This window comes from Canis lupus, chromosome 29 (genome assembly GCF_003254725.2).
Source record: "Canis lupus dingo isolate Sandy chromosome 29, ASM325472v2, whole genome shotgun sequence".
Lineage (NCBI taxonomy): Eukaryota > Metazoa > Chordata > Mammalia > Carnivora > Canidae > Canis > Canis lupus.
The window spans coordinates 26,338,465-26,366,340 of NC_064271.1; the positions used below are offsets into that span (position 1 = coordinate 26,338,465).

The 27,876-nt window shown below is 36.1% G+C and overlaps 1 long non-coding RNA gene across 1 annotated transcript; it reads left to right on the forward strand.

The window, feature by feature from the left end:
• Positions 1-774: 774 nt before the first annotated feature.
• On the forward strand, positions 775-27,235 carry LOC125752115 (uncharacterized). Its single transcript, XR_007407207.1, has 3 exons — positions 775-1,059; positions 8,679-8,786; positions 24,688-27,235. It is a non-coding gene; the product is annotated as an uncharacterized LOC125752115 (long non-coding RNA).
• The last annotated feature ends 641 nt before the right edge of the window (positions 27,236-27,876 follow it).

Here is a 27,876-nt window from a genome sequence, read left to right on the forward strand (position 1 = left end):
AGTCACTCTAGTCCCATATAAGATGGGAAAGATAGGATAGTTTTTGGTACTCATATCAGGAAGCAGGGCCTGGAAATTTGCCATGTTCTTATTGATTATAAAATTATATAACCATCACTCTGCTACAGATGTGAGTGGGGAATGTAGTAGTGAAATTAGCACAAATCACATTGTAGGATTATGTGGATGAGAAATATAATAAAACACAAACTCAATAAGGTAAATCTGGGAAGTAGATTCATGTCATAAGCACACTATGAAGGCTTACACACAAGTTGTATCTTTTGACAATGTTAGCTTTGTTCAAATAAAGCAAAGTTAATCACAATTATGAAGCAGGTTCAGGATTCCAAAGTCAGTGACATTTCACCATATGATTAAACTTGGCTTCTTACACAGCACACAGAGCAGAACATAAGACAAGCCACACAACAGCAAGATAGCAGAGGGCGTAGGAGTTACGGAACCAAAAGTGAAGTCAGTCTGTGGGCGTGCAGTTGAGATAAGGCCTCAGTCCAGTCTGGGTCAGCTCTTGGTACTTATTGCTTATTACATTCAAGCAGTGAAGGATCTCAATTCTGTTCAGAAATCAGTCAGAGCCTTCCGTGGCTGCTGCCTTTTTTAAGTGGTCAGACATAGAGGGGTCATGTCTGAAGAGTCTGACAGTTTGCTGCAAAAATCCTCTCCTTTTTAAAGGGATTTAATCGGTGTTGGGCCCTCACACACCTCCTCTGGTTCTGTTTGTTATCAGTTCTGGGATGCCAGCTGGTCCTGACGATATCTCCTAGCTGCAGTACCTCAACTGCTTGCATCATTGCTTGACACAGACAGCTGCCTGACACAGGCTCCTGCTTGACAGGAGACATTCTATTTTGCTCTCTATGATTCCCTCTTCAGAAAATGAAAAGTTGTGTTGGGACCTGCTGACTATGCCATTATTTTTAGAGAAATTAATAATTTAAAGCTATGTTAACAGGGTAAATTGATCTTCAACACCTTCAACACAAGGACACAATAATGTCCTTGATCTTCAACAAGGACATTACTTACACTTTAAAGGTAAGTTATTATAAAGAGACACAACAGAAATTTCTAGAGTCCTGATAATATTCTGTGAAGTCACATTGATCTGTACTTTATAACTTGTATGTCTGTATGCATGTGTATGTGTGTAAATATATGAAGATATTTTTCCATTTCAAAAGCTTTTTTATTTTTTTAAAGATTTTTATTTATTTATTCATGAGAGACACAGAGAGAGAGGCAGAGACATAGGCAGAGGGAGAACCAGGCTCCCTGCAGGGAGCCCAATGTGAGACTCAATCCCAGGACTGCGGGATCATGCCCTGAGCCAAAGGCAGATGCTCAACTGCTGAGCCACCCAGGTGTCCCTTAAAAGATTTTTTAAAATGTGACAAGAATTTTGAAGTGATGTCTTGCTTTTTGTCTCTTTTCCATGAAATTTTGGCTTATTCATTCTAACTTCATATTCCTTTTAGACTCTATTTTCAACCTGGAATGTTTTGTTCTGGGGTTTTTCTTTTTTTTTCTTTTTTTTTTTTTTAGTTTATCCAATTCTGAGTAGGCAATAACCTGGTTTAGCAGGTTTACCAAATGGAAAAATCAATAAAATACACACTAGTAAATCTGCCCAGACAAGATAAATTCATAAACATCACAGCCTCTCTGCCACATGAGGCAGCCCTAATATGGATCAGTGATAAGAACCACTTACACCTGAATGCAGTAAAAACGTTTTTACTGACCCTCAACTGTTCAAGGTCATTCTACTTCTTCCAATATGAGTAAGGGTAAAAACTAAGAGTCAGACAAACTCATAGGAATTGAGAATTTCAACACACTTAAGAAATCATTAATTTCAGCTCTTTCGTTTCATAAGTAAATAAACAGTAACCAAGAAATTAAGTGACTTGCTTAATTCTGCCAAATAATTAGTGATAGAAAAGAAATCAAACCTCAAGTCTCTTGATTTCCACATCAGTACATTTTATGTCTCTAAGCTTCAAGAAAACCTCTTTTACAAACAATCAATGTTTGTGTGTGTGTGTACTTCTTGGCCTGTCCTTAGGTTTTTCATGCACTCACAACAGATTCCTCTTTAATAATAAAAAGCTTCATTGCCATATAATTATCTTACTAATCACTCTTGAAAGAACTCCTATAAAATTGCTATAGAGCCATTTTAGCCATTCAAATGTGCATACCTCTGACTAGTAAATAGCTGTTTTAATCATGTATTTTATTCATTTACTAAACATTATTGAGAACTTAATCTATGTTAAATACCACAATCAATGCTTGGTATTCAGATATAAACAGAGAAGTGGTATTTGCCCTTGTATACTATAGGTCAAGTGAGAGAAATGGATAGTAAAATAATTATCATAAAAATAAATACTGGTAATAAAAAGCCTGACTCAATTTTTTACGTTGGATTGTTGACAACTTTCAAAATGTACCACTCTTTTTCCTTTATTCCCCACATCTGGGCAAGCAAATAAGAAAGCCCCACTGCTTCCTCCTTTCTTAATATTATCTCTATCTATCTCTAAATCTTTCTACCCATCTATACGAAAAATGTCAACAAGAAAAATGGATTTTATTTTAGCAACCACTCAATTATTTCAGAATTCTTATTCAGTATCTCCTCTGTGCTGGAGACAGTACTAGGTACTGGCAATTAAACGGTAAACAATACAGACATAGCCCCACCCTTACACTCATTTCCACACGTTCCCCAGATTTATGCTTATATAAATTAGAAAACTCAAGTAGGTTTTTTGGAGTGTAGCTCACCTCCTCATGAGTCACACTTCATACCTCACTTTTAGGAACCTGTTGGGACTTGATTCTAGTGTTAAAAAACAAAATTCAGCTGAGTAAATTTAAAGATCTAATTGGCTCTAGATAATTCATGGGGCAGCATCCCACTGAGAAAGTTGAGGGGACCTCCACGGAGCTGTACAAAATGGAAGGCTTCTATAGGCAGAAATGGGGAGGAGGAAAATGTTATTAGAAAAAGAAAAGACATTAAAAAAAGAAAAGAAAAGAAAGAAAAGAAAAGAAAAGAAAAGAAAAGAAAAGAAAAGAAAAGAAAAGAAAAGAAAAGGAAAAGAAAAGAAAAAGAAAGAAAGAAGAAAGAAAGAAAGAAAGAAAAGAAGAAAGAAAGAAAGAAAGAAAGAAAGAAAGAAAGAAAGAAAGAAAGAAAGAAAGAAAGAAAGAAAGGAAGGAAGGAAGAAAGAAAAAGGAGATCCCTGGGTGGCTCAGCGGTTTAGTGCTGCCTTCGACCCAGGGCGTGATCCTGGAGTCCCAGGATCGAGTCCCACATCGGGCTCCCCGCATGGAGCCTGCTTCTCCCTCTGCCTGTGTCTCTGCCTCTCTGTCTCTCTGTCTCTCTCTCTCTCTCTCTCTCTCTCTGTGTCTCTCTCATGAATAAATAAATAAATAAAATCTTTAAAAAAAAAAAAAAAAGACGGGATGCCTGGGTGGCTCAGTGGTTGAGCATCTGCCTTTGGCTCAGGGTGTGATCCCTGGGTCTGTGGATTGAGTCCTGCATCAGGCTCCCTGTGAGGAGCCTGCTTCTCCCTCTTCCTATGTCTTTGCCTCTCTCTGTGTGTCTGTCATGAATAAATAGATGAAGTCTTAAAAAGAAAAAGACAGGATTATTTCAGGTCAGGTCACCTTCCTTTGGAAAAAAAGGATGCTATTATGCAGATTATTTTACTAATTTGATCAGGAAATTTCAAACTGGTTAAAGGTCACATTCCTACAATAAAGTCTTGGTTTGCCATCCGAGAAGCAAGTGATTCCATTTTGGGCCCTTTTTTTCTTTTTCTTTCTTTTTTAATATTAGTTACAGACCTAAAAGCATAAAAGGATGGTATGGGTAGATCCTGAAGAGAATCAGCATTATTTTGCATGGCAACTGCCTCAAGGGAGGATATTACTGTTTCCTCAGGCAATGCAGAATTAATCCCCTCAAATAGAAAAGTCCCCTGCTACTGGGGATGGGGAGACCTCTTCCACAGGCAAAGACTACCCATCATAATTTAGGATTCAATGTCCCCAGCTTCATCACAGTCCTCCCACATATCTTCAACACCATTTATAGATACCATATTCCCCCAATCAATGCCCTCACTTTAACAGTAGGCACTCTAGAAGTAGAAGCTCAGGTTGCATTGTAATTGAGCCAATCACAAGATGAGATTCTGCATCTGGTTTTCAGCAAAGTCAGTCCTGTGATAACAAAAGATAAGACTCTGCCTCTGAGTACACAAGGAAGCTCTTAGGTCATCGCTGTGGCTTAAATTGGGAATTTGAATAACGAACTTTTCCAGAGGCTTTAGGAACAACCAATGTCACTATTTTTCTTAGTTTTCCACAATGCTCAGAAGTAATAATATGGAGTTACTTACTTAGTTCCTTGTTTCTCAAAGTGGTGGATCACTAGTAATCCATGCAGTTATTTTGCATATCTCTAAATAGTTTAAGCCATGGATTATCGGTGCTCTTTACTTCTGGAAATGGAATTATTAGTTATAATGGAGTCTGATTAGATCTTTAAATCTAATCAGATTAGAAATAAGCCAATTCCAAAAACTCCAGAACCAATTCAGAAAATTCATCCTTAAAATTCCATTCTTCTAGAACCACTCTTCATAACAAAATCTGTATTAGTCAAAATTCTCCAGAGGAACAGAACCAATAAGATATTGGTATGTACAGCTAGATAGGTGTATAATATAAATAATATAAATATATGTAATATAAATATAAATGTATGTAAATCATGACTCACATGATTATGATATTGTGAAGACTGAGAGGTTCCACAATCTGCTGTCTGCTACAAACTGGAGGCCTAGGAAAGCCAGTATTGTAATTCCAATCCAAACCCAAAGGCCTGAGAACCAGGAGTGCCAATGGTATTAGTCCCATCCTGAGTCCAAAGACCTGAGAATCAGGAACAGGCCAGGAGGCCTGGAGAAGACGGATGTCCCAGTTTAAGCAGAGTACATTTGTATACTTCCTCTGCCTTTTTGTCCTATTCAGGCCCTTAATGAATTGGATTATGGCTGCCCACAGTGATAAGACCACTTTTTTACTCAGGCTACTGATTTAAATGATAAGCTTCTAGAAACATTGTCAACAGACATACCTAGAAATAATGTTCTACCAGCTACCTGGGCATCCCTTAGATCAATCAAATTAATCACCACTTGTAAATACTTGAAAAATTATAAAAAGCATAATGAAAGAACTGCCTACTCAATGGAGGTTGACAGCTAAATAAAATATGCTAGAAGATATCTAGGTTTCTGAGAACCTCAACAATAATAAAGTCTTAGAGTAGTCAAGACAGTGAAAGCAATATTGCAAAGTTCAATATTATTCTTACTTTTTAAAAACTACATTAGTATCTAGGGATGCCTGCCTGGCTCAGTGTGTGGACTATGAGATTCTTGATCTCAGGGTGGTGAGTTCGAGCCCATAACGGGTTAGAAATTAATAGCCAGGTATTCATTTTGAAATAATGTTGTAGACAACTGTAATCAAAATAATTTTCCATATATTTCCAACATTGTGCTTGACCAAATTTTCTTTTTTTTTTAAGATTTTATTTATTTATTCATGAGACACATACAGAGAGAGAGAGAGAGAGGAACAGACACAGGCAGAGGGAGAAGCAGGCTCTATGCAGGGAGCCTAATGTGGGACTCGATCCCGGGTCTCCAGGATCACACCCTGGGCTGAGCTAAACCACTGAGCCACCTGGGCTGCCCCCAATTTTCTCCAAAAAAATGGCATTTATAATAAATTTACAAATATAATTTTTCTAACAGATTATAATATCTGCATACTAAAATTTGAAATGTAAATTAAAAGAAAATTCAGTGCTATGTCTCCTTTATTCTATTTTTTAAATATTTTGTTTATTTATTCAAGAGAGATGCAGAGAGAGAGGCAGAGACATAGGCAGAGGGAGAAGCAGACTCCCTGCAGGGACCCCCATATGGGACTCGATCCCAGGACCCTGGGATCATGACCCGAGCTGAAGGCAGATGCTCAACCACTGAGCTACCCAGGTGGCCCTCCTTTATTCTTTCCATTGTTTTTCCTTCTTTAATCCTAGAAATATATTTTCTATATATTTGTGAAATATATACACGTTAACTGTTCCTTCTGAAAAAACTAGTGGCCTAACCATTGAATGCAGCATATCTATAAACCATAGTATATTTGAGAAAAACCAATATTAGCAAAATCATTCTATTACTAAATAAATATCTTACTCTTTGTGGGTATATTACCTTTCTTTGTGTGTCTTTGAAAGACTCATTAATAAAAAGGCAATAAAATTTTGCAGACCTATTTTACAAGATCAAGAAGTATTCAAATTACAATGAAACTACTGACAATTAAAGGACATAATAAAAGTTTGATAAAAATTTTGAGCCCTGCTTTCTTTTGATTCAACTAAGATTTATTTAATTGTTTGTTGTACTTTTATCTTTGTTGGTCCAGTGAATTCATCAGAGGAACAATAAACAAGACATTTTATCATGTATTTATCAAGACAGTAATGAGTTCCCTTATTGCTCAGGACATAAATTATGTGTCCTGTAAAAGATTCATTGACAAATGTATGTAAGCTTTTCTGCTTTATTGACATGTTTTTAAATGTAAAGCAAAGGTTGTTCTCTAAAATCCATATTTTGATTTGACAAGGAAAAATAAGCTCCATTAAGTTAAAATTTAAAGTTATTTTCAATGGTTTTAAGGTAAGTTTTATCCACCTAAATAATATGATGGCAGCCCATTAGAATAGGTGGAAATAAAATATATCTAAACATTCACAATTAAATCAAACATATATTTATACAAATAAGCATATTTTGAAATAGCACAATAAAGATAGATAAAAGATGGTAAAGTTTGTCTATTATAATACTGTAATTTTTATTTTCTTTTTTTTAAGATTTTATTTATTTATTTGAGACAAAGATAAAGATAGTGAGAGAGAGAGCACAAGATAGGGGCAAAATGAGAAGGAGAAGCAAGCTTCCTGCAGAGCAGGGAGCCCAAACTAGGACTTGATCCAAGAACCTTAGGATTATGACTTGAGTCAAAAGCAGATGCTTCCCAGATTGAGCCACCCAGGTGCCCCTTCTTTTTTTTTTTTTTTTTTTTTTTTTTGGTTCAGATTTTATTTTAAGTAACCTCTACACCTAGTGTGGGGCTTGAACTTACAACCCAGAGATCAAGAGTCACATGCTCTACTGACTGAGCCCATCAGGTACTCCATAACTTTTATTTTCTTTTAATAATTTTATATTGAATAGGAAAATGCTTTAGTGCTTGTGAAAAAGCAAGTCAATACGAGAAAAAAATCTTGTAATATAAATTATAATATAAACCCCCAGTATGATAATATAAATAATAATATAAACAAAACTCACGTAAATTTAACCTTGCACAAATATAATCATGTACAGTCTGCCTAATGCCAAAGGAAAAAAATTAATGATAAGAAATTGAATAAACATGAATTTAAATCCATCAGGTCATGTTGATAAACATCCCTTGGGTAGAACAATAAAGTTGTTTTAGCATCATTTACATCCATGGTTATAAGCATCCCAAACTTAAAAGACTGGTGATTAAAATATGCAGTGCATAGGGCACCTGGGTGGCTTAATCAGTTTAGCATCTGACTTGGACTCAGGTCATGATCCTGCGTTCTGGGATGGAGTCCTGTGTCAAGTCCTGCTTTGGTCTCCTTACTCAACGAGGAGTCTGCTTTTCCCTCTCGCTCTGCCCCTCTGCTCCCCACTTGTCCTCAAATAAATAAATAAAATCTTTAAAATAAATAAAGCTCCTTAAAATGTAATAAAACAGTATAAATAATTTTAATGGTATGGAAAATGCAAAATATCAGCAGAAAACTTGGAAAAATTATGGAGGCAACATAATCTCATATATTTTAATATACTTCTATACATGAAATTTACCATAACTTTAGCCACAAATTATAGAAACCTCAATTCAAACTATCTGAGGTTATAAGGAAACTATTTCTTTTACTTAAGGGGAAATTCAGAAATATGGCAGACTTCTGATTCAATTGACATACTGGGTTAACAATGTGATCAAACTATGTAGTTCTTTCCATTTGTCACTCTGACACTCAGCTAGTCATTGTCTGATGACTGTCAGCTCCATTCCTACCTCAGTACTCTCCTCTATGTCACAAGGGGCTCGATGCGTCAAACTACATTTCCAAGGTATACATGTCAGTGCAAACTAGTGAGAGATTGTAAAATGGAAAGAGAAAGAAACTGTTTTGTTTCTTCTGGTGACACTTTTTGATGTAGCAACCTCAGTGAGTGGCATTAGAAGAGAGAAGACCAATGCAGAAAATTTCAAGTTTTATGTAGTATATGGTCAGTAGTACAGGCTCTTACATTACTGCTCTGTGGCACTAGTACTGCCTTCAGCAAAAGGGATGGCACATGTAGGGACAAGGACTTCAGCCAAAGTGTGAGAGGAGCATTCTTTTCTACCATTTGTTCCTCCTGCCTTGCTCTTTGCTACTCCAGGACTTTTAAAGGCTTTGTAACTAATTTCCTGCATTAAATCCTTCTCTGTTTGAGAACTCAGTTCCATTTTCCTGACTAGACTCAGACTGATAGAGCCAACTTCAATGATGACTACATACTTAGGCTGGAGCAAGGTGACAACAGCACCAGGCATCAATCCAGGTATGACAATGTTCACAGGGAGGTGTGTGGGGGGGAATCTTTTAGGAGTGAAGATCTCTTCCCCAGAAAACCCTGGGAAACGAACTAGGGGTGGTAGAAGGGGAGGAGGGCGGGGGGTGGGAGTGAATGGGTGACGGGCACTGGGGGTTATTCTGTATGTTAGTAAATTGAACACCAATAAAAAATAAATTAAAAAATAAAAAAAAAAGAAAACCCACATCCTATAGCCCTGTCACATCTAAGTCTTAAGCTATGTTAGTAAATTAGGCTGCTTATAGCCGACCAAACATAATGTTTCTAAAGATAGACTTGTTTTGTCTCTCACTTAAGCATGTAGATAAAGACAGATTGAGACTAGTGCAGTGGCTCTGGTCTTGTATAAAACAGAGTCTAGTTCAGTTTTTTACTCCACTATGCTTAGGATGTGCTCGGTTCCTCACAATCCAATGACTCTTCCTCTTTCATACCCATATTGCACCAGGATGGAAGAAGTATAGAGGAAAGAATAGGATCTTCACTTAAAAGAAATACCAGAACTGCACTTCTGCTTCTGCACTGTTGGCCAGACCATAGGCACATGGACACATCTAACTAAGAGGACTGGCAATAGAAAATATCTTTATTCTGATTATTTCTGCAAGTAGGTAAAAATTAGGAATTCTATTGAGGTATAAGAAGAAAATAGATACAATCTGAAACCTGTAAGTCTCAGCCAATCTGCCCATTTGGCCATTCAAATATCAATATGCATCCTTCTTTCTACAAAAAAAGAACATTTTCACCATCTTCCAGAGGGACAAGCACAATTATTAGTGTATTTAGTAATGGTTCCAGGATCCCTTAGTAATTCAATCCTCTCCACAAACTGCAAATGTAGTTTCTCACGGACCAGTAATCTATAAACTAAAATTATCTCCTTCCAAATTAAATAATATATAATAAGAGCTTGGAAAAGTTCCATAGCAATTTTTACATCCTGCTGGGCAGCAATAGCAAACATGCTCTTTTCCGTAGGTAAGATAAATTCCTTCCTTAGCCAACCTGGTAGCTGCTGGTTTTGTTCTCTGCCAAGAATTCTTTGTCCATAATCCTCCATAGTTATATTTGACATGGACTTTAAAGAGAATGGTATCCTTTCAGACTTTTACAGTCCATTTCCTGCTGGTGCAAGTTAGGGACCAGACATTATTTCAAGTCAGGCTTGTGGGTTCTTTGCAAAACAAGTCCCTCAAAAACTTGGTAGAATTGAGGTTTGTTTCCAATCAGCCCCAGGTGTAGGTTACCACAGCCAAAATTCTCATCTAGCCAAACTTTTCAAGGTTCTAATATTGCACCAACTGACCTCTGTATTGTGCTCATTGCACTCTATCTGAACTTACACTCTCTGAAGGCCCTATTCAAGTGTGGGTTTAGCTGGTGTTTTAGCCAAGGTCTCTCTCATATCTAACACAGAGCCAAGATTTTTCTTTTGTACAAGAAGTTTATTTGGGAGTGTGTTGGCAGAGAACAGACAGGAGGCTCTGGATATTGAATAGGGAAGGAAGGAAAGTGGTTTCAGTACGGGCATGGCAGATGATTGGTTTTATGTGTGACTTTCTAAAGAGACTTAAGAAATGATTCTCAAAATTTTTTGGTTGAGGAGACATGAAAGAGCTTTCAGCCACTGGCTCATATCCCCCATTAGCTGAGGATCACCCCAATTTCCCTGAGTTATGAGTACTGAGGGGTGCCACTATGTCCCATGCCAAAGACTTAGAAAAGCCCTGGAGCAGAAAAAAGAGAAATACCCAGTACGATACTCTGAGGTAGACTACTGTCAGGCATAGGATTAATGCCTATATTAAAACCTTAAATAAATAAATAAATAAATAAATAAATAAATAAATAAATAAATAAATAAAAATGGAGGATCCTTGGGTGGCTCAACGGTTTAGCACCTGCCTTCGGCCCAGGGCATGATCCTGGAGTTCCAGGATCGAGTCCAACAGTAGGCTCCCTGCATGGAGCCTGCTTCTCCCTCTGCCTGTGTCTCTGCCTCTCTCTCTCTTTCTCTATCTGTGTGTGTGTGTGTGTGTGTCTGTCTGTCTCATGAATAAATAAATAAAATCTTTAAAAAAATTAATGCCAAATAGGACTTTTCCCTATAGCTGTGGCTAGAACCAGAAGTGAAGGAGAGAGGAAGTGGGGCAGTATATAGGAAGTGACTATACAGATTGAAATATATTGTCCTTAATCTAATTTTTGCTGCTGGACTGTTTCCCACTGTCTTGCCTTAACTTTTAAAGGAAGATGCTTACAAAAGACTTGAGGTCACAGTCAAATCTCCTTTTGAAGACATCACAGCCATGTCTTGTAACTGCTTCTGCCGTCCCAGGTAAAGAAACAGTTGGATATTTCTACTTTGCATGGTCCTAACTTATATCCTCAATCAGTTTAGATTACAGGCTACAGGTAAATAGTAACATCCCCTTTTATCTCCATTTGCAGGTTGGCTAACTCTAGCCTGAGTTCACCTCTCTTTTGAAAAATATACTGAAAGTAGCAAGGAACAGCAAAATGATAGCATTCTGAGCATCTTCTTCCATATATGAAATATAGGTTAGGTCAGCCCATGGATGCCCTTCAAAGTACAGGAAGCATTAGTTTTTCCCAATAATTTGCACCCAGCATAGCAAATCTCACTGACTCTCCAGGACGCTGCATGGGTTACATTGAGCAGGGCCCCTATATAATAAAAGAAAAAAAGAGGTCTAATATCTGGAAGAGGAGGAATGTCTGACACAGAAGATCCAGACGAAATGATTAGTGAGGTTGAAGAGGGTGGTAGCACTGAAGCCATAGGTAGCCAGTGCTCAAAGAGGAAGAGATTGATTGTGTCAAATGCTCTGAACAGGTTGATTAAAATGAGTTCTGAAGACTGACTGTTGGGTGTAGCAGGAAGATGACCATGAGTGACAATGATGGGAAATGTTTTTTTATGAAAGTAGGTCCCTAGGCAACTAGTTTTTTAGAGAGTGCCCATCAATCCCACAGGAACTTTCCACACAGTCTCCATAAAAATAGAAAAATGAGTGCTTGCTTTTTAGCATAATAAAGATGATTTATTTGGAACAAACAGCACTGACTAACAAGATTAGTAAAAAGTAGGCCACTCCTCAAAACTAAAGGCATTATTCACTCAAAATATAATTTTTAAAGTCCCATATATTTAAAATAACACTATTGTTTAGTACAATATTTTTTATTTATTTATATTTTTTAAGATTTTATTTATTTAATCATGAGAGACAGAGGGGGGGACAGAGACACAGGCAGAGGGAGAAGCAGGCTCCATGCAGGGAACTGGACAGGGGATTCGATCCCGGGTCTTCCGGGTCATACCCTGGGTAGAAGACGGCACTAAACCGCTGAGACACCCAGGCTGCCCTACAATATTTTTTGAATAAATATTTGCTAATAATGGGGAAAAAGCATCAACTTCTAATTCTTACAATTATAAAATCATTAATATAATCTATTTAAATATCACAGGAACCCAGTCAATAATTAGAAAATAAGAGTTTTAGTAATAAATAATGTTAATGACTTTATGAAGAAAGTCAATGAACAACCATGATCCTAAATTCTTATTTTCTAATTTCCTTAAGTGCCTCAAGGTATTGTGATAGTCACAATCAATTTTTTCACTTCAATTAAAAATAACTATCATTACTCTGTATTTGGAAATGAAAGGGAAATATGTTACTACAAGGAGACTAATCAAAGAACTGTAGCTAAAATTTCTTGTTAGCATTATATATATTTATATAATTACATTTATATAATTACATATATAATAAAAATTATAACAGACTTTGAACAGAAGCTTTAAATAAGCGTGATTTAGGCAGTTAGTAAAACTGTCCTACTATATGCAATTGGACTCTTCGCTCTTCTTTATAAAGGGCAGACCAGTTTCTCCAAGGGGAATTTTAAACTCATTAGATATGTGAGATTCATTATAATTAGTTTCATTTAATACCACAAAAAGGACTTGTTCACAGGCTATTTTACTCTCTTCTTCCTCAACAGATGATTAGCTAGCTTCATTTTTAAATGGAAGATATACTCTAGATACTTAAATGTAGGGCATCTCTTCCTTTCAAATCTCAGAAAGAAAGGTGTACTTCAATTTCCCTATAGAAAGTTCTAGTATTTTGCCCCTCTTTTGAAAGAGGAACTAATCCTGCTTTCCCTATTCTTCTTTGGCTTCCTTCTTTCATCTGCTTTGAGCCTCTTTATCCTTTTTTTCAGCCCAAAGGATAATTTGTCTCATTCCAGGCCATTCAAAAATTGTACATTGGGAGGTAAATGAAAACAATTCATCTTTAATTATAAAATAGAACAGCTATGACATTGGTTCCTAAATAGTATAAAATTTTGATCCCTTAGTACATTAAAAAGTCTTAGGGTTCAATGACAGACAATAAACAAAACTGTTTTGGTGAGTCATTTGACATCTTTACTAATAGGTTGTTATTCATTATGGTGAATATAAGGCACATATTTGTGTTAAGCAATTAAAGTGAAATAATGGCCTTATTAACATTAAAATGTAATTATAATACCAATTAATGTTAACTGGTAGCTTTTTAAAGTGCCCAACTAGGGCAGCCCTGGTGGCTCAGCGGGTTTAGTGCTGCCTCCAGCCCAGGGTGCGATCCCGGAGATCCGGGATTGAGTCCCACATCAGGCTCCCTGCATGGAGCCTGCTTCTCCCTCTGCCTGTGTCTCTGCCTCTCTCTCTCTGTGTGTCTCTATGAATAAATAAATAAAATGTTTAAAAAAATAAAAATAAATAAAGTGCCCAAGTAGGTATTTATATGAATTTTTTTCATTAACTCTGAATATGAATACTTTATAAATGAAAAAATCAACGGGCACCTGAGTGGCTCAGTGGTTGAGCATCTGCCTTTGGTCCTGGGGTCCTGGGATTGAGTCCAGCATCAGGCTCCCTGGAAGGAGCCTGCTTCTCCCTCTGCCTACATCTCTGCCTCTCTCTGTGTCTTTCATGAATAAATAAATAAAATCTTAAAAAATAAATAAATAAACAAATGAAGAAATCAAGACTAAGAAATGCAAGCTTGGGAATCCAACAGATCTTGATCAATCAATAAGGGATTGGCAACACTGAAGTTCCATGTGGTGCACAAGGCTTAATCAACAGTAGACCAGCATCATACAATTGATATGTAAGACAAGTGTCTATGGCTACCAAATGTGGCATCAAGAATCAATAATAGAGGGATGCCTGGGTGGCTCAGTGGGTGAGCGTCTGCCTTTGGCTCAGGGCATGATCCCAGAGTCTCACGATTGAGTCCCACATCAGGCTTCCTATGTCTCTGCCTCTCTCTCTCTCTCTCTTTCTCTCTCTCTCTGTCTCATGAATAAATAAATAAAATCTTTTTTAAAAAAAAAGAATCAATAACAGAAAGGAACTAATCAGAGTCCATTCTTGTCACACTTAGATGGGGACTGTTACCTCCTTGAGCTGCATAAAACCCAGAGTTTTAAGATCATTTATAGGAGAGGGTTTCCACAAGAAGGTAATATTGGTATGTGTGGTAATCTGGCAACAGGAGCTTGAAATCATCTTAATGTAATGAAAACAAAATATTTGTTTTAGTATTTTTTCCTCAAGTTAGTGAAGAGTTCAGAAAACTTACCATATAATGCTCTCACTGGTTCCATTCTTTACAACTTTTGCTAAATTCTGATACAAAAGAAAAAGTACCTGTCCATCTACATTTCTTTATTTACAAGTATTGCTTGGAAGGAAATAAAGCGATTAGATAAAGACTGACTAAAGGGAGAGATGGAGAGTGGCTTGTTTTAGAAAAGTTTCCAGAAAGGTCTCTAAGAGGAAGTGCCAACAAAGCTAAATTAAGAGGATGAAGAAGGAAGAAGAAGAAGAAGAAGAAGAAGAAGAAGAAGAAGAAGAAGAAGAAGAAGAAGACAACAACAATATAAGAAGAAGAAGAAACTACCTACTCAAAAGCCCTACATGAAAAATCTCCTCCTATGCCTAGGTAAATGATTGATACCGGTGTGAAGGAGCTCAACATAAGACAGTTGATCAGATTGATAGGGACCAAAATCTACAAGGCTAAGGATTTTATTTTATTTTAGATGTAAGTGAAAACCATTAATGGTTTTGAGAAGATAGTGAAATGATTAGATTTTCATGGGATACTAGAATGTTTAAGTAGAATAAAGGAGAAATGACACATGGCTTAGATTAAAATGGTGGCAATTGGCAATAAATATGAAGAGAAATACACACACACACACACACACACACACACACACACATTTGGAGGTAGATTCCAGAGCACTTACTGATGAAGGCTCTGCAAAAATTGAAGAAAAGTAAGGGATCAAGTGTTATTCCTAGGTTTTTGCTTTGAATTAGTATTTGAATATTTGAATCATGGTGGCATTCACTGAGGAAGAAAATATTTGCAAGATGAAACAGTTTGGAAGAAAGAATAATTAAATAACTGAAGTTTTCATTTTAGACATCTTAATTGTAGAGATGTCAACTAGTGTTTGTCAAACTTACCCGATGAAAAGAATTACCTAGAGAACTTATTACATAGATGGATTCTCAGTTTTTTCTGCTAGAAATTCTGGTTCATTAAGTCTGAGTTGAGCACAAAGCACTGTATGTTTTTTCACATTCTGTGGATATTGTGCAGCTATAAAAAAGAAAAAAAATGAAGATCTCTATCGACTGATAGGGTGATCTCCAACATACGTAAAAGGCAAAGTTCAAAAGAGTATAGTATGACAGTTTTCATGTAAGAAAGAAGGGACTATAACAAAATGCACATGTATCTACTCATCTGTGCAAAAAGAAATACAGAAAAGGATAAACCAGAAACTAGTACGATTAGCATTTACAGGAAGCAGCTGGGAACTGAGCCAAAAGAAAGGAAGAATGGAAATGGAGTAGAAGGGATGAGAAGCAGATGACAGTGAGCATGTATTTTTGTATAGTTCCAATTAAAACTATGAATATTTTTCACATACCCAAGTAAATAAATAATTAAAATCAATCAGAATTTGAAAGGATCCCCAAACGGGACATAAATAGCAACAAGTAAACCTAACTTTATTACAAATGAGTAACAAAATCACACTGAAGGAGATAGGAGAGAACTAACTTAAGTAACTTTGGAAAATAGTACCTTAATTATACTATAATTAAACATAAACAGTATATACTGCAAGGCTAAAGACAGAACTAACTATACACAATATTAAACTTCTTAGTTTATTTTTAACATGGATACAGGCTAATGATTTTTAAATATTTTATGTGCATTCTCAAACTGAGCAAAAAATAGATAGTGGCTAATGAGCATTGCGTTTTTAATTGTTAAAGAAAGGAGTTACTAATAAGGAAATGGTAAGAGAGGCTGGAATAAGTCCTATGGTATTGGATTGGAACCAGAGCATTAGTAGAATTCATGCATCAACTTGAACTTGTGTGTGTGTACACACCCAGATAGATAAATTTAAAAATAAGCATTTATTTGCATATGTGTATGTATGTATTTGTATATATGTTTTTACGTCTGCCTACTCAAAGGGCAATAGGGTAATTTGGGTAGCAATGAGCACACCTCATACCAAGATGCTGATTTCTAAATACCATTATTTAATACAAGGAACAAGAACTTTATGGAAAAATGACTGACTCAAGGCTGGGATATATCTGTGTAGAAAAAATATAGGAGACAGCTTGACAGAGCACCAATGACCAAATCTGGAAAAATTTGAGAAACAAAATAATGAATGATAGCAATGGATTTTAGCCCATAGAATAAAATAAATATCCATAAGTTCATACTGATATGTATAAATAAATAACTGAATAAATACATAAATAAAGGAGACAATACAGCTCTTCCTGTCAGTCAAACTAGAACAACTAAATGCAGAAGAAATGATGGGAACATAAAATGATCGTTTGTCAAACACCACAGTAATTGTTGGAGTCAGGGATTATTGCTGGATGTTAAAATTAGTATGGGAAAATAAAACAAGAGGCAGAATATTTGAGCAATCTCAAATAATTACAAACAAAAAATAGTAACTTTGCAGTTATCATTATCACCAAGCCATCAAAGTTAGTATCAAAGTTAGTAGCAGGACATATGAATTTCTTGAACCTCCTGGAATGGAGCACTTATAAGGGCATAACATCATCCTATGGTATTCTTATCAAGCAATGCATAACCTCAGTCTAAACATGAGAAATTATCAAACAAATCCAAATTGAAAAACATTTTACAAAGTAACTGGCTAGGATTCTCCATTAGTTCAAGATCATAAAGATGCAGAAACACAGGAACTATCTTAGGTTGAAGAATAAAAGGACATGGCAAATAAATGCAACAAGGGATCCTGGATATGAACATGACTGCAGGACAATAGACAATAGACGATATTCACATATTAGTCTAAAAATTAGTTGAAAAGTATTGTGTCATTGTAAACTTTCTGGTTTCAATAATTGTGCTTTGATAATATAAACTTAACATCTGGGGATGCTGGGTAAAATGTACATGGGAATTCATGCTTCCATGTTTGAAGTTTTTTAGTAAACTAAATTTGATAACACAATTTTGTAAAAACTCAGTTTGGACATTTCTTCTTTCAAATTTCTTTATGAAAGAAATCTCCCTGTTTAGGGATAATGCTAATTCAGTGAGGAAGATAAGATTTGCACAGAACAAAGCTTACTTAGCACTCATAAGGTATGGCACAGGAAACAACATTGAACGGCCACTTAAAAACATCATACATTTTAAGTGTCACAATGGGTGGAATATTTGAACTACACAAACTTAGGAGGAGTTGGTAAACCATAGAATCAAAGAATTTTCTCATTGTAAAAACTCTTCTTGGGACACCTGGGTGGCTCAGTGGTTTAGCGCCTGCCTTGGGCCCAGGGCATGATCCGGGAGTCCCACGTTGGGCTCCCTGCATGGAGCCTGCTTCTCCCTCTGCCTGTGTCTCTGCCTCTCTCTCTCTCTCTCTCTCTCTGGGTCTCTCGAGAATAAATAAATAAAATCTTTTTAAAAAATCTTCCTTTTCCAACTTCTTAGCTTCAATCTCTGCGAAAACACTTCAGTGACAGGAAGTTCATTATTTTAAAATGCAAAATTGTAAAATGTCTCTTTTACAGTTGAAAGGTTCTACTTGTTAAATTGCTCATCCTTTTATCAACCTAAACCTGATTAATTGATCTAAAATCTTCAGTATGGAAAAGACTAGTTCTTTTTATAGGACAACTCCAATAGCGGATTAGAGTCATCACCTTTGCATCCTGGTCTTGTCTCATCTGATCTATTTCTACTCCTTCAGTTACTTCTTACAGTGTTTAGATTCTAGACACTTGACTGCACTGATCACTTTCTTGAGCATAATAACCCATTTGTTGAACGTGGTATTTTAAGGCTGAAAGAAATTGTTTACTGATACATGTAAAAAATTCAAACATAAAATTTCCAATCAATAATTCTTCATTTAACATGACTCATATATACGAATTGATAAGTACAATGAGAAATTCTGGATTATTTCATTTTTAGAGAACTATTGTAATAGATACTTATCTGTAATGTGCAGGCAATGTGAATTATCTTTCTGTGCATCTATGCACATCTGAATGCTGCATCTGATACTGCTTAATGATGATATGAATGTGAAATCCTATTATGTATGAAATTGAACACAAAAAAAATCTTTGTTCCCAATTAGACATACATACACAAATTTTTATGATCTATTTTTAGTGTATTTCTCACTTTCATTATTCATTTTTGGCACTTCAGTGCATTCACCATACTATACCATAAACATCAAAATATATTACTTCACTTTACCTTTTATGAGATTACTATACTTGCCAACCAATATCTGAGATTTTAAATACGAGCAAATCATCCTGAGCCAGTTAAGCACAGAAGAGTCTCAGTAAATGCAGTTGAAAGTGTGCACACTTAGGTTTGAGCAAATTCTCTAAGCCTTCATTTTTATTTGTGTAAGATAATAACAATATTGAACACATAGGTGGGTGGTAGAAAACCAGCTATACGTAGGTGCTACATGTAAAGTTTATTTGACTACCTGACAATAAATATTCATTAACTATTAACATGATGATGATGATGATAATGAAGCTACTTGCAGGTGTCCTTCTTAGGCCTGTAAGCATGGGTAAATAAACCACAAGATCGTGTCCATGTACATTTACTAAAACTAAACTGCCTTTGCCCCCTTGCTCTCAGCTCCCACACTCCATCTGTTTAAGGACCTCTCAAGACAGCTCAGGCCTCTCTTCTATGAAACTTCTGTGAACTAAGTTTTTAGAATGAACTTAAATTACATTGCTTGCACTTATATCATGCACAAACTTCTGCAATGAAATTTATAACACTTTATTGCAATTTTTGTCTCTATATCAGCTTGCAACTCTTTTAAGGAAATAAAGTACATCTTATTCCCAGAATCTGAAACAATGTCAAGCACATAGTAAATATTCAATAGTTTTTTTTCTTGTTATTTTTTTAATGAATGAAACGGTAAAGAAAAGAAGAAATGTTTGTTGAATACTCTTTACTCTCTAGGAGCTGTGCACACAGTCTTAAGAATGGACTTTCTCATAACCTGTATTATTTTGTATTTAGTAAGTGAAGATTAATCAATGGCAGGCTTTCTCCTACTTCTATTTATATAATCATTAATTGAAGAAAAGCCATTTCATCCTTCTCAGTTAAAACATTAAGGATTTTAATATTTAAATAAGGATCAGACTAGCTTTCTTCCATGATTCTGTATTCTCATATTTAAGAAGAATGTCAAAATTTTAGCTTCTGTGACCATCATCTTACAGATTGAGTGAAAGTGTCTTCTTTTTTATTTTTAATTTAAATATTTATTTGAGAGAGGGAGAGAGCAGGAGCATACCTAAGCAGGCAGGAGGGGCAAAGGGAGAGAATCTCCAGCAGATCCTTGTTGAGTTCGGAGCCCCTGCCTGAGACTCCACAACGAGGCTTGATCCCACAACCCTGAGATCATGATCTGAGCTGAAACAGTCAGATGCTTAACTGACTGAGCCACCCAGGCACCCCAAGTGTGGTCCTTAACATAATCACAGATTTTGAAACTAATAGAAGAGGATTCAATATCTAGTTGTTTCAATTTCTTTTTTTTTTTTTCTTTTTTTTTTTTTTTAGTTGTTTCAATTTCTTGACATTTCTTTAAAATTAATTCCCATTGAACACAATATTTGCATTTTCGGTCTTTTTTTTCCCCCTCTAAAAACAAGGAAAATTCCTGGTGACAGTTACAGAATCATCCACGAGAGGGCAAACATGCCTCATATACACAGTGAGAGGAAAATTAGCAGTAATAAACTGCTAACAATGGAGGAAGAAAAAGTGGAAGTGAAGTCAGTAATGAGATTTGGCCCAGATTAGAAAAACAAAACAGGGCTACATATTTCTTAAAAGATAAGATGTCTGTTTAATTTTTGCTTTTTGTTCTTATTTCTGATGCTAGAGGAAGTACATCTGAACATCAGAACCAGGAGTAACTTGGAAAGCACTAGAAAACACTGCAAGCTCTTATTATACTTATTTCTATCGTAACATTGTTAAAATTTAAAAAGTTTTTAAAAAATTTCTGAAAGACTTATCAAAAATGCATACTTCACCTTAGATGATGTCATTAATTTAAGGGTCAAGAAATTACAGTCAGGAATTAAGCTGAAATACACACTGTGTATTCTTGCATGATAGAGTGAACCATGGGGGTTCTAGTTATGTTTGTTCTTAACTTACCACCATCAGTCAGGATTTTCAGCTCTTGTGATCCAATATACAGTTAAAATCAAGTGTGGTGCTCAAGGTCTAATTCCTCAGTTCCCTGCTTACCCCAGTTAGACTCTATGGTTCATCACTAGAATCACTCCTTCCTGTAACCTCTGAAGTCCCTTGGCCCTCATTCTCAGTTGGATTAGCTGTCCAAAATGTCAGCTGTTGCAAAATAGAAACTTATGCCAGTTTAGCACCTATGCCAAGCAGCTAAATATGGCTGAAGAAAAATAAGCAATCGCTAGCTGGTCTCATTTAATTCGTAATCACTAACCCTATGTGAACTCTCAGTATGGACCAGAAAACTGACTAATGAATTAATTTCCTTTCCCTATTTCTTATGTGACAGTTTCACAACTTCTCTTTCCTTACATCTCCAACACCTACTCCTCTTTCTAAATTCTCAGATGCTTCCTATTTCACTGAGAATACAGGTGGAATCGGAATAGAATCTCCATAAGCTCCAAACATCAAGTCTACCAACCTCGTTGGGGCAACCAAGCCACACGCTCTGCCTTCCCTCCCTTGGCAGAAGAAATATATGTCCCCTGGTCTCAGGCCAAAACCTCCACTCTGCGCTGGATCTCTTTCCCCTTACCTAATTAAGGATTTCTTTTCTACTGTATCCCCTCTCTCCCACTCATATCAATTATTTGTTCTCTACTAGATGTTCCCATCAGCATTCAAAGATGTAATACCTCCCATCTTAAAGGAAAAATACCTTCTTTGCTTCCATATCCCACTCTAATTAGTGCCCCCGTGGCTCTGCTTTTTTATACCAAACTAGTCAAAAAAGATAGTTCTACTTGATGTTTCTAATTCTTTCCTCCCATTTGCTGATTTTTATCCTCTCCATTATACAGAATCTATTCTTGTGAAGGATCTCTATGTTGCCAAATCCTATACTAAATTATAAGTTCTCATCTTAATCCACTAGCAGCGTAAAACTAATAATCACTCTCTTCTTTCTAATACCTTTCCACTTGGCCTCTGGGACAATTGTTTTTGTTGTTGTTGTTGTTGTTGTTGTTGTTGTTGACTTCTTTTACCCTTAACTGGATCTTCCTAGATACTGGAGTGTCCCATTGCTCAGTCCTCCAACATCAAGTATGCTCTGCCTACGTTTACTTCCAAAGTAATTTCATCTGGTCTAAAGACTTTAAATACTATGATGATTCACAAATTTTCTGCTACAGCCATGGCATCTCTCTCCCTGTGTTTCAGACTAGTATATCCATTGTCTACTTCACATCTCCCCTAAGATCTGATAGGCATCACAAATTTAGCATATCCCAAAAACAAACTTCTAATCCCTTAAAGCTTTCTCTTGACCACTGTCCAAAAGGTCCTAACTGATTTTTCACTCACCTAACTTTCTAACCTCATCTTCTAACAATTTTCCCCTTTGAGCAATTCACTACAAACAAACTAGCCCACCTACCTACATATGTGTTCGTCTGGAACACATAAAGTATAAGCCCACCTACCTACATATGCCAAACTTATTTTTCAATGTAGGGTTGACCCTTGAACAATGTGGAGTTAGGGATGTCTACATCCTGTGCATTCAAAAATCAAGTGTAACTTTTGACTTCCCCAAAATTTAACTACTACTAATAGCTTACTGTTGACTGGAAGTTTTACTGATAGCATAAACAGTTGGTTAACACATATTTTGCATGTTACATGTATTACATATTTTATTCTTACAAAGTAAGCTGGAGAAAATGTTAAGAAAATTAATTTAAAAAACCATGAGAAAATACATTTACAGTAGTGCTGTGCTATAAAATACACCTATAAGTGAACCCATGCAGCTCAAATTCATTTTGTTCAAGGTTCAACTGTATTTCTATTGCTTGTTCCTAGACTTCTTCCAAATCTCTGCTCAAATGTCCATGGACACCCTATATAATTGCCCCTACCCTTGCATCATTACACTGCTTTTTCGTGGCTCTTTCCAAAACTAAAAAGCTACGTTTATCTGTTTATGGTCTTCTTTCACTGGACTATAATATCCACAAGGAAGAGATTCATTTGTTCACTTCTGTAACTCCAGTTCCTAGAACAACAGCATGTATTGGACACTCCATTAATACCTGCTGAATAAATATCAGCTTCCTGCTGACCATACACAGTTCACAGAAACCTATATTTAAGTCAAATTTAAATTTCATTTTTTTTATTAGCCTAAATTGGATTTGAGGAACTGAATATTCCTTTTTCATGAAAAAATGAAGAATTATAGAAACATAATTCTTTATAAATACTATTTAATAATCCATTCATTAAAATAGGAAAGTTTTTATTAAAGAGTACTTTCCGGAATGGCTGGGTGGCTCAGCGGTTAAGCGTCTGCCTTCAGCTCAGGGCATGATCCTGGAGTCCCAGGATGGAGTCCCACACTGAGCTCCCTGCATGGAGCCTGCTTCTCTCTCTGCCTATGGCTCTGCCTCTCTCTGTGTGTCTCTCTTGAATAAATAAATAAAATCTTTTAAAAACTAAAAAAATAAAGAATACTTTCCTCAGAAGGGATTTATTAGTTTGGTCAGATTCTTTAAAAGATTTGAAGTAAAAAAAAAAAAAATTTAAAGAGCACTATGTAGGTAGATTGTTTTACTTCATGACTTCATAATAATGATTTTTTAAAAAAGGTTTATTTGAGAGTTACTTACACCACACTATTGAATGTATCATATGCCATCACTAAGCAGTTCACTTAGGCCAATATACATTTCACAATTAAATACAGGGTTCCAATTACAGAATACTCCCTGTATTATGTTGATCTGGTATTATATGTCAACTCCTTACTGGTAAAAACAAGGTGAATTTGTAGCAATGTTTAAAGAAACAGTTTCTGTTCTGTTTGTGGTCGCTTTCCCTTCTTTCCGTTAGATCTGCTGATACTGTACATTATCTAATACCAATCTTTTTATATGTAATTGTTATCTTATACTCTTGCATCCGTGTTTTCATATTAATGGAGGAAATCTAAAACTATCAATAATTATTTGAATGCAACTTTTACTATAACTACAGCTTTGCTACCCCTAAATTACATTTGTACATGTTTACATGATATATTTTCTGACCTCATTGAAAGAGATACTTGTCATAAAATTTTAAGATTTCTGTGGAGCATGATTAGTCAACCCAAACCGATCAGCCACCAAACACACTCACGCAGACACACACGCACACACTATTATTATTATTGAAATTCTCCTACCCTTACGTATGAATCAAAATTATGTGAAGCAATATTGACTGTCACATACTAAATGCCCAATTCTTTCCTAGTAAACCAAATTCCCAGCGTTAGGCAGACTCCTATGGAGTGATGAGAGCAGGAGACCTGGCAAGTCATTGGGTGACAGATGCTGGAGCCAAATCACCCTGACAACTCCTCTCCATAATAAATCTGAGAAGCTAATCTCTGCTAAATTGTTAATGGCTGCTAATGAGATACTCTATACTCGGTTACCACTCCTTGACAGTGTATTTGCATTTAAATGAGCCCCTTCTGGAAGGACTCCCTAACCCAAAGGACTGGTTCCACTGCTGACAGCTTCAGGCACACAGGGCCTTTGGCTCTGGTTTCACATTGTCCTTTGCTGAGACTCATGATATCATTAGGCCATTTGATCTCTAACTCCAGAATATCTGAAAGGAAGACTTGCAGACCGCAAAGTCATGAGCAAAAGATTATTTTTTTAAAAGACCATGCAATGAAAAGTCATAGGGTAAAAAAATGATCTTCACCTTACTCTAGCCTCCACTCATTAATTTATCTAGCATACTGGTGTGTGTCAAGTTTCAAGAAGACAGATTCAAGCTCTATATGTTGACATAAAACATTTCTCATTTATTATTCCTTTTCTTTCTAGTTCCTTTATGCCTCTTGACATGTTATAGTATCTGAACAGTTAATTTCTGCCATTTTACATTTTTAATTTTTGTCTTTTGCCTAGCACCATCAATACTGATTCTCTGCCATGAGTAAAAAGCACCTGGCAAGAGTACTTTGATGGATGAAGGAGTCTAAATTATCATGAGAAACTATCTATGCTTCCAGTGAGTCTGGCTTTGTAGAATGGAAACTATACCAGGAAGGACAGCAGACTATGCTCCAGGACTGTCCCAAGTCACCACATTTAATCTCTGCTTCAGACAAATTAAAGGAAAAGACCAAATATCTATTTTCACTCTTAAGGACAAGCCTATATAATAGCCATTGTTCTTCTTATTTCAAAAATGAGACAAAGTCAGATCATGAATGAAAGGATCCAAGCCTGTCTGTTCAACTACAAAACCCCTGGACTTCAGAGCCACCTCAGTCTTCCGGTTCCCTTCACCTACCCATCCTCCTTTTCCTTAACATTATATAGACTTTCACCTCTAGCACCGGATACCTAGCAAACCCTGCATTTAAATTACAATGTTTTTAAAGATTTTATTTATTTCAGAGAGAGAGAGAGAGACTGCACACACACACACAAATGGAGGGAGGGACAGAAGGACAAGCAGACTGTGCTGAGCGAAGAGCCCCACATGAGGCTCCATCCCAGGACCCTGAGATTATCTGAGCTGAAGTCAAATACTTAACTGACTGAGCCAGCCAGGCTCCCCTAAATTATAAATTATTAACCACAAGATTTAGCATATTCTCTCTTCCAAGGTACTTAGAAACTTAAAAGAAGGTGGAAGCCTGCCCAAGTGGCCAAGGGTACCATTTGTCAAGCACAGGCTCCCCCTAATGCCTGCACTGGGCAAATCACATCATTTCAGTATATCCTCAAAAAAAAAAACAACAACCAAAAAAAAACAAAAAAAAAAACTCTTCTGTTGGGATCCTAGGTTGGGATCCTAACCTTTTTACCACGATCCCCTTTGACATTCTGGAACAGTTCATTTAACTCTTCATAAAATAATACTTTGGGGAGCCTGAGTGGCTCAGTTTTTTGAGCCTCTGACTCTCGATTTGAGTTCAGATGGTGATCTCAGGGTCCTGCGATGAAGCCCCAAGTAGGGCTCCATGCTCCTTGGGGAGTCTGCTTGAGATTCTCTCCCTCTCCCCTGCTCCTCTCCATGTTCTCTCTCTCTTAAATGAGTAAATAAATCTTTTGTAAAAAGAAGAAGGAAAAAATAATACTTTTAAATTCATAAAATATATATTATTTCAAAGGAAAAGAATTAGCAATCTTTAAATACAGTTATTAAAATATTTAAGAAACCAAATTTGTGATATAGAAATGCACAGGTATTTAAATTCCCTAAATAACAAAATGTAACAATGGTTCTATTAACTAAAAATATAATTAAAAATAGTGATATTGAGGTAATGGGTTAACAATTATTATTTTGCAATGCATGTGCACTGGAATGGAACAATTAAGCAAATGGATGAAAGATTGTTGGAGCCACATTTCTTACTGTTACTGTAGGAATTTATGGATAAGCAAGGGGAGGAAGCTAGAATGATCTATGTATTAATGGATTAGACTTAAAAACATTAATATGAACTCTTATTTAGCTCAGTATAAGTACTGATAGTTACATACAGAAATATTTATAGCTATGTACACATGAATGGGTTAGTGAAAATATATATTTCTCTGCTGTTTCCTAGAGCCTAAATAAATGATAGCCCCTTGGCAACCACCATACCTATAGCCCAGATCTTGCTTTCTTTTCTCTTCTTCTTCTTCTTTTTTTTTTTTTTAAGATTTTATTTATTCAAGAGAGGAACAGAGAGAGGCAGAGACATAGGCAGAGGGAAAAACAGGCTTCTCGCAGGGAGCAGATTATGTACTTAATGTACATAATCTGCCCTAAAGAAGGTTGAACATGAGTTTATGCATGAGCTTCACATAGTGACTTCCTTCCAACAAGTACAGTATGGAAGGGATGGAGGAGTAACTCTACAGTGGAGAAATCTGAGATACTACCTCAGTCAGGTGATCAAAGTCAACATCACAGTCAAAAAAAAAAAAAAAATCACAGTCGAAAATCACATTGATTGTACATACTCCTGATGTGATGTTATGAAAATGGCACTTTATCTTGTGGTTGTCCTCCCAATAAACTATAATCTGGGTCTTATCATGAGAAAAGCATCAGAGGGTTTACAATAGTGAGGAGTGCTACAAAATACTTTACCACTATTCCTCAAAATTGTCAAGGTTATCAGAAAACAAGAAAAATCTGAGAAACTACCACAGCTCAGAGGAGCCTAAGGGGACATGACAACTATAGGTAATGTAGTGTGCTGGATGGGAGCCTGGAAAATAATTGAAGACATTAGGTAAAACTCAAGGAAATTGTACAGATTTCGGTTAATATTAATGTAGCATTATTGATTCATTAATTGTAACAAAGGTACTATAGTAATGTTAGATGTTAATAGAAGAAACTGGGAATGGAATTTTTGGGAACCCTGTACTACCTCCTTATATTTTCTGTATACCATTCTAAGAATATATAATCTATTAAATAAAACCAAAAAAAAAAGGGTGATGATGACTTGATTGTCACATCAGAGTAGTAATTTTGAAAGATCTATAAAAACTGAAATAGGAAGTTATCTGGGACTTCTATAGGTGACAAAGTCAGTCACAGGTATAGCGAATGTTATTTTGGTTCACTGTCTGCATTTGTATTTAAAGGAAAGGTTAAATGCTAAATTTCAGTTATAGGTTAGTAAAACTAAAGACGTAAAATCTCCCATCCACATTCTACATACCTTTTGATACAGATTAAGAACCTCCCAGTCTATGGTGATATTAATGACTTAATTTTATGAAATTGAGGCTCAGAGGCATGAATTAGGTTGCCAGAGCTTCCAAAAATCATTCATTCTAGGGCCAAGAATTCTTAATGATTTTTGTTGGAATTCTATTTGTTACACTACCTTTCAATTTTGGAACTGGGAAACAGAGGGATGGGAACTCTTCATGGATGGAACGTGCTTCCTTGGCTTGCCCAATGCACTGCTTAGGCTGCTATTCAAATCCACAAGGTGAAGCTGGCTTGGACCTAGAGATGGGAATTCTATCAGTAGGAATGTGAAGTTAGTTAAGTAAGTTAAGTAAGTTAAATGAGGAAACCACACTCAGATTGAACTCTAGGTGTCAAAGAACTTCTCTGCTTGGGAATGGCTT